At 51.9% G+C, this 5,906-nt stretch overlaps 1 long non-coding RNA gene across 1 annotated transcript in view; it reads right to left on the reverse strand.

Moving 5' to 3' along the window:
* Positions 1-5,905, reverse strand: part of LOC115948236 — a 75,868-nt gene extending 69,963 nt beyond the window's left edge. The window contains exon 1 of the long non-coding RNA XR_004082080.1: positions 5,876-5,905. This is a non-coding gene — a long non-coding RNA (uncharacterized LOC115948236). The remainder of the gene's footprint in view (positions 1-5,875) is intronic.
* Position 5,906: the final 1 nt, after the last annotated feature.

Genomic DNA, 5,906 nt, shown 5'->3' on the forward strand with positions numbered 1-5,906 from the left:
ATTGCTGGCTGGGAGGGTGGGCAGGCCCTGGCCCAGGGTGCCCAGAGCAGCTGTGGCTGCCCCTGGATCCCTGGCAGTGCCCAAGGCCACGCTGGATGGGGCCTGGAGCAGCCTGGGGTAGTGGAAGGTGTCCCTGCCCATGGCAGGGGATGGGGTTGGATGAGCTTTAAGGTCCCTTCCAGCCCAAATCATTCTATAACTTTCTAAAGCATCAGGCACCCCACAACCCAAAGGAGACCATTTCTCTTGGCTGGCAAAGGCAACAACTTTCAGATAAGCCATAAAGCTGCTGATTTTACCCACTGAAAGACAGAAATAAAACGTCCACATTATGTCCATAGGGGTGTCCAAGAGCTTCCCTCAGGGTTCACGCTATCTGTGGACCCAAATTTTCCCTCGAGCTACAAGCAGAAGAAGTAATCTTGCATTTAGGGTCCTGAACCATGGTGCAGCTTTGTTATTAAACAGCTGACAGTACCCTGAAGCCTAAGTGCAGCGTTTTAGGTGCATGTGAGAGTTTACAGAGCATTTGTGTGTCATTTCTGATGAATGGTGCTGCATAAATGTTAGATCTTCAACCCACTGCTCTCACAAATACTATTTCTTCTCTTATTTATTTGTATTGCTGTAATTCATTCAGGTGCCAACCATGACTGAGGCTGTGCCATCAATATGCAGCCTGACAGCAGCAGCAGGAGACAACAGCAGCTGTACAGATCACACAGGAGAACAGGAAGCATCCTGGCTGGTGCTGGTGGGGAATGATTGGAAAGGCACAGAATGTCCTCAAATCCCAAAGAAAACCCCAGCAAAACAAACTGATGCACAGAGCACCACTCTAAGTGTTTAACCAGAAGAGGCACAGAAGCCCCAGCTGTGGCACAACTTGGGGCCACCATGTCCTCTTTCAAATGGGGGAGTGTGTGCCACCAAAACAGCTAGACCATAAGGAACTACAGGCCAGGAGCTCAGGCCTCTGCAAAGCTAGTCCCAGATCAAAGAACCACAGAATTCCTTTTGTAAGGCTGGAAAAGCTCTCTAAAATTGAGTCCTAACATTCGTCCAGCACTGGCAAGCCCAACACCAACCCACTGTCTCAGGTGCCATATCCACATGGCTTCTAAATCCCTCCAGGGATGGGGACTCCACCACTGCCATGCTCTGACCATATCAACATCTTCAATGAAGAAACTTTCCATGAAGAAATTTTCACTAATATGGAATCTAAACTGCCCATGAAGAAATTTTCACTAATATGGAACCCAAACTGCCCTGGTGCAACTTGAGGCCATCTCATCTTGTCCCTGTGGTTTGTGCTAGCTGTGACAGCCTCCCTAGCTGCCCTGGAGACCTGCTTTCCTGCAGGAGCAACAAACACATGCCCCAGTGCCGGTTTGTACGGACCAGCAGGATGAGATGCTATCAGCCCACAGCTCTCCTCTGCTCCAAAAGCACCCCGAGGCAGTGTGCAAGCCCTGCTGCTGCCGGGGAGCAGTGCAGCAGCTGCATTTGCAACACCCCAGCTCTGGCCTGGCAAGGTGTGGCCCTGCACTGTCCCTGCTGAAGCCAGCACCATGTCCAGAAGCAGGCTGATGTGGTCCAGCAGCACCCCTGGGGACGTGGGCCAAATCATGCCAGCCACTGTGCCACCTCCTGTGTCCATGCCAGATGTGGCACCTGCATGTGGACAGCCACCAAGCTGCTGCCACGCCGAGCCACACCTGAAAAAGTGTCACCAGGGTGGGCAGGATCTCCAAGGTATGAAGGTCATCCAGTATCCCAGTGCTGCTCCCCAGGAATTGTACCACAGTCTGCAACAGCAGCAGAGCTGGCTCCTGGCTGTCCTCACCACCTGGACAAGGTGGCAGTGCCACGCCACCCTTTTAGCTCTTTCTTCTGAGCCCTGTTCTTGGAGCATCCCCCTTTGGGGCTGGAGAAGGAGCCAGCAGCCTGACAAGGACCAGCACTCGCCACCCACCTGCTTCTTGCTCCTCCAAAAACCCAAATGCAAAGACTTTTCAACTAACCAGGTTACGTAAATAAGCAAGGCACCTCCCATTGACAGCAATGGAGAACTAATGTCTCATTAAATAAATGAAACAGATTAATGAGAAGAGTGACTGTTGTTTCTTTGAGCTGGTCATGGTGAGATAAAAGGCAAAGCAAGACCCGGATCCCTTTTCATAGGAGTGCTGTAAAATGAGTGGCACAGACTCAGCAGAGCTGAAAATACAGGGCAAGACACAATTTTCCCTCCAAACACACCTGATACTTCCTCCTCTGACCTTCTTTTTGATCTCCCATACCCACTCTGGAAAAGCCAAACTTCATTCATAACAGAACCAAACTATTTCCTTTTTTATTCTAATACTTCCTTGTTTTTTTAATAGGCAACCATCTGGGAGTGGGGGAGTAGAAAGGAAGCCCTGAAGCTTTTCAGACACAATAAATAAATTATATAAAAAAAAAAAGAAGTATGATTAAAACCAAAAAGCATAAACAAACAAGCCATGTTACCCAGAATAATGACTTCAGGGAAAAGCGCCAAAAAAATTGTATAAGCTTCTGGAGCGTGGCAAGAGAAGAGAAGAGAACAGAACAGAAAGTCCTCACTGCTGAGGAGAATGTGCCACTGCAATGGGACAGAGGCTGGGACTACAGGGATGCCCTGAGCAAGCCACGAAGGAGAAGGGTTTCACAGAGACTTAGATCCCAAATTTGTCTTCAGGCACCTGATTTTGATAACTGCAAAGCGCCATTCTAGGCACTCTCAGACCTTTTCAATTTTTTTTCAAATTTTAATTGCATCTGCTCCTCTCTGGTGAGAGCCCATCCAGAGTCAAGCTTGGGAATCCTCAGTGTATGAAGGACCTGGAGCTGCTGCAGCCAGTGCAGAGGAGGCCACGGAGATGCTGCCAGGGCGGGAGCCCCTCTGCTCTGGAGCCAGCCTGGCACAGCTGGGGCTGCTCAGCTGCACAAGAGAAGGCTCCAGGGACACCTCAGAGCCCCTGCCAGGCCCTCCAGGGGCTCCAGGAGAGCTGCACAGCCACTGGGGACAAGGCATGCAGGGACAGCAGCCAGGCAATGGCTTCCCAGGGCCAGAGGGCAGGGACAGATTTTGGGATCTTGGGAATTAGGAATTGCTGGCTGGGAGGGTGGGCAGGCCCTGGCCCAGGATGCCCAGAGCAGCTGTGGCTGCCCCTGGATCCCTGGCAGTGCCCAAGGCCAGGCTGGATGGGGCTTGGAGCAACCAGGTCTAGTTGAAGATGGCCCTGCTCATGAGGCTCCCTTGGGCCCACTTCTTGAGCTTATCCAGGTCCCTCTGGATGCCATCCCATCACTCAGGCACGTCAACCACACTCAGCTCAGTGTCATCTGCAAACACAAACCCCTCTGAGCTATTCCTGTTCTACAGCTCCATCATTTTCGGCAGCAGCATGCCATATTCTGCAGGGATGACAAACTGGGGGCACACAGGGTGGATGGCATTGCAGAGAAGAAATCTGATTTCTTTCTGACAAGCAGGCAGCACAGAGGGATGCACCCATTGCTGCTGTTCTAGCAGGGAAGCGTTTTGGGGGGGATACTTGACACTCAGGGGTCTCCAGCCTGAGGCAGAGTATTAAAAGTAACGGGGTGCCTCACGAAAGCTGTGGTGAGGAGGAGAGGGACAGTGTGCAGCACTCAGACAGGGCTGGCAGAAAATGGGGCAGCACAGGCAGCCACGCTCCTGAGACACTGACACTGCAGCAGAGAAGATAAATGACTGGCCCAAGGCCACGCAGCCAGGCAGTGTCCCCTCTACATGACTTTCAATCCCTGCTCCAGCACAGGACTGCTGAGGGATCCTTCAACAAAATGCTATATTGACTTCGAAATCGTGAGATTTATTTTACACCTGAACACACTCACACATATAAATGTACTTTTTTCCCCTGCCTCTTTCTCTTGCCTCTACTCAGACTCAGACACACCCAAGCACATCTTAAAACCTCTCTGAATAACCAGAAAAAGTAAAAACTTTTTATTTCCCCACTAAAGGAGAACTCATAGGGGTTAACTTGACTCCAGGATCTGGGGCTTCACAATGAAGCAGGATGCTGCCAGCAGTCCCACCTGGCAAATCAGTGCCTGTATTTACAATTGTACACCCGGAGACTCTGCAAATATTTCCTAGAAGCTATAAACCCTGTCCCAACAATTGCAACGGGAGCAGGGATAAATTAGCTGAAGCCTGTCACTTGGTGAAGTCACGCTGGAGGAGATCCATCCAGGTAATCCATCTTTCTGCTGTGTTATACAATGACACAGTAATGGCCAGCCCAGAGGGATTTCCTTCAGGAAAACTCAACTGTTACTAAAATGGTAAGTTAATACCAAGCAAGAACTCAGCCATCATTAGACCGAAGGATAGACATGACAGGGAATAAAATATTACAGTCCCCACTCAAATATTTTTATTTACAAGAGCACGAATAGATAGACCTATCTGTAGGCTGCAAAGAGAGGAGGCTGGGATTAAAGGAGAGAAGAAAAAAAAAAGACCTGCACACATCGATTCCATCTTTGCCATTTTTCCTAATAAATAGCCTGGCACGGCTGTGCTGATGGGTAGCTGGGGTGGAGGAGGGCACACTGCCCAGCTCTCACAGGGACACAGGACACAAATCTGAGCTCAGGCTCTGCCCTTTTGTGTTGATTAAAAAAAAAAAAAACCTTAAGAAGAAAGGAAGAAAGCAAGAAAAGTTATGTGGCTAATAAAGGGCTCTATTGTGCCATCAATTTTTTAAGCTTTAATGATTTCGGGAGGAAGTTCAGCTCAGCAATCAATAGCACAATATGGGCAGGAGGGCTCGGAGGAAATTCAGCGCCGGAGCTGCGGCGAGGGCTGGCGGAAAGGGGGGCTCAGTGGAAGGGGGTTCCCCTCCTTCAGCGCCTTCAGCGGGCAGGGGGGCTCCCAGGACCCCATACAGGAACCCTGTCCCCTCCTGTTTAGCCCACAGGGTGTGAGCTCCCTCTCCTGGTGCACAGTAGCCAGAGGACAGCGGGGACATTTGGGGATACCACGGCTGCTGCCACGGCAAGGGAGCTGGAAAAGCACCCCACGCCTGGCGGGACTGAGCACATCCCAGGGATGCTCACAGCACACCAGGGACAGCCCAGGGACCGTCACCCCCCACTGAGAATATCCCAGGAATCTTCAGCCCACACTCCCCTACACCAGGGCTGAGCACATCCCAGGGATGGTCGCCCTACATTGAGCATATCCCAGGGATCATCACCCCACACTGAGCATATCCCAGAAATTATCACCCCACACCTGGACTGAGCACATCCCACGGGTGGTCACCCTACATTGAGTATATCCCAGGGATCATCACCCCACACTGAGCATATCCCAGGGATCATCACCCCACACTGAGCACAGCCCAGGGATCATCATCCCACACTCCCCACCCCACACTGAGCACAGCCCAGGGATCATCATCCCACACTTCCTACCCCACACTGAGCACCACACTGAGCATATCCCAGAAATTATCACCCCACACTCCCTACACTGTGACTGAGCACATCCCAGGGATCATCACCCCACACTGAGCACATCCCAGGGATCATCACCCCACAATGAGCATATCCCAGAAATTATCACCCCATACTCCCCAAATCTGGGTTCAGCACGTCCCAGAGATGCTCACCCCATGCCATGCCCCTCCCCGGGATGCTCACCCCACACTCTCCACAGCCGGGCTGTGCCCATCCCAGGGACACTCTCCTCCAGGCCCACCTGTCCCTGAATCCCACAGCCCGGGGCACACCGCCAGCCTCCCCCTACCCCGGGAAGCGCCGCTCCTGCCCACAGCAGCAGACGTACCGCATCGCCGAGGCTCGGTGCTGCCGCCGGG

The sequence above is a fragment of the Geospiza fortis genome, unplaced genomic scaffold (genome assembly GCF_000277835.1).
Source record: "Geospiza fortis unplaced genomic scaffold, GeoFor_1.0 scaffold488, whole genome shotgun sequence".
Taxonomy (NCBI): domain Eukaryota; kingdom Metazoa; phylum Chordata; class Aves; order Passeriformes; family Thraupidae; genus Geospiza; species Geospiza fortis.